Source organism: Olea europaea, unplaced genomic scaffold, assembly GCF_002742605.1.
Source record: "Olea europaea var. sylvestris unplaced genomic scaffold, O_europaea_v1 scaffold855, whole genome shotgun sequence".
Taxonomy (NCBI): Eukaryota; Viridiplantae; Streptophyta; class Magnoliopsida; order Lamiales; family Oleaceae; genus Olea; species Olea europaea.
In genome coordinates, this window is record NW_019266999.1 from 254,262 (window position 1) to 256,765 (window position 2,504).

General features: G+C 35.6%; 1 pseudogene; it reads left to right on the forward strand.

Moving 5' to 3' along the window:
• Positions 1-1,253: 1,253 nt before the first annotated feature.
• On the forward strand, positions 1,254-1,787 carry LOC111391885 (annotated as a pseudogene).
• Positions 1,788-2,504: the final 717 nt, after the last annotated feature.

Here is a 2,504-nt window from a genome sequence, read left to right on the forward strand (position 1 = left end):
GAAAAAAGTATTGTTCATCTTTAAAAAAAAAAAACATAATTTTCAGATTTTTTTTTATCAATATTTCGGGAGGCCATAACTTCTTCATTCCAAAGCCAAAATTTATGTTTTTTATATTATTGAAAAGGTCTTGAGAAGATCCATCCAACCATATCAAATGGGCATCATGAAACACAATGTGGAAGAAGTTATCATCTGATGAAGTTTCTGATTTTACAAATTTTCACTAAAAAAAAAAAGATTTTCACCTAAACTTTGGGAGGGCATAACTTTCTCTTCTCAAGTCCAAAATTAATTATCTTTATATCGTTAGAAAGGTCTCGAGAAGATCTATCCAACCATACCAAATGGACAACATGAAACTTAATGTATAAAAAGTTATCACGTGATGAATTTTAGGATTTTACCAAGTTTTACGCTTAAAATTCAGATTATCATTCAAATTTCAAAAAACTCATAACTTCTTCGTTTTAAATCCAAAATTTGAGTTCTTTATATGGTTGGAAAGCTTATGAGATGAACTTTCTAACCATACTAATCTTGCTGCATGAAGATGAACGAAAAAATGGCAGTAAATTATCAAATGATGCCACTAAATACCACATAAGATTTCAAAACTTTGCATACAAGACTCATAACCCAATTCTATCATGTAATGACATAATTAAGCATGAATTACAGCAAGGAATTCAACCTTATGGCTCTGATACCAATGTAGAAAAATTGTAGAATGCTTTGACATGAATTTTGGGTCAACAAACTTACTAGAAAAGATGAATTTCAAGATCTTTGTATGGTTAAATCACCTTGCCTTCAAATCTCTAAAATTTGCATTTTCTTGTACTCCAATGGCCCAAATCCCGATCACAATGGAAGGGGATTATTATCCACAATCTAAGTGTCATTTCTTGTGAGACTTCATGCCAAAAATGTGGTTTTAGGGGCTTCTCAATTTTGATGTGAATTTACATACGAATTTTCACCATATTTTTTATACCTTGCATTTTCCCCCTCTTTTCCATAACTTCTATATTGAAGTTTCAAGTGGTTACTTGGGAGTTATGAGTTTGAATTCTAAATTCAAATCACTCCCTCCAACCCTTATAAGATCCTGCGGGTCGGGTCACCCCACATGAGTAACCCATTATCTATATATACTTATACCCAAAACCTAAATTAGTACTCTTTAAGCCATTCATCTTAGCTTTTTGTTCAATTCCCAGGACTAGGTTTTTCTTTTTCAGTTACTTAACATGGAAAACAGGTTTTCCAGAGGTCAACTCGGGTTCAAGCAAGCATATTGTTGTACTTCTTTCTCCAAATCCAAAAAATCTGAACTCAAATGTGGCGATAAAATTGTGATGCCCGAATCAGCCCTTCATGCATTGATGGCCAGGAATATCCCATATCCATATATGTTTCAGATTAAACCATATTACAATCCAGGGCAAGTTTCTCACTGCGGCATCTCGGAATTCACTGCGGACGAGGGATTTATCAAGGTGCCCGATTGGATGATGGAGAACTTGAATTTACAAGAAGGAGAGCTTGTACTGGTCGAAAGCACCTTACTTCCGACTGGAAATTTCATGAAACTGCAGCCGCATTCAACAAAGTTCATCCAACTCTCAAACCCAAAAGCTGTTCTTGAAAAAACTATGCGCAGTTTTTCTTGTTTGAGCACCGGGGATACCATAATGGTCACTCATAATGACCAGAAGTTATGCTTTAGTGTTTTGGAAACCGAAACCTGGCCCTGCAATTTGTCTCATAGAGACGGATTGTGATGTGGATTTTGCTGCACCTCTTGACTATAAGTAGGGGTGGGCGTGGGTTGGGTTGGGTCGATTTTTACCCCAACCCTAACCCAACCCAACATGGTCGGTTTGACAAAAAACCAACCCAACCCAACCCACGAAAATATTAAAACCCAACCCAACCCAACCCAACCCAATCAAGTGTCGGTCGGGTTGGGTTGGGTTGGGTTGGTCGATTTGAACAAAGTTTAATTTATTACCATAGTCCATAATATGTTCAAACAAAACCAACACCAACACGTCATTCAAATAACTAAAATACAATTAATATTTAATACGACGTACAAGTTACAACCATGCAAATAAAAGTTCACCCAAATACAATTAATTCAGTTATCCATTGTCAAAAAACTTGAAAATTAATAAACTTGTGGCAGCTACATAACTAATTCATCGGACACTGCATCTGAAAAGCAGTCTGGGAAATGCCAGCAAGTCACAACTCAATTTCTGTCAATTTTTCTTGACTGCAGATAGTTGAATAGCCTTGAATTTGAATTGGGATGACTGGTATCAAAACTCAATTAAGAGAGTTATCAAATCACAGTTGCACTTGCATTGTTTAATTCTGCAAGTAAATAATTCAAACAATAAAGACAAGTTTGAAACACATGAGAAACACCACATTTGTCTTCAGTTAACGGAACAACTTATAAGCACCACATTTGTCTTCAGCAATCTCAAAAG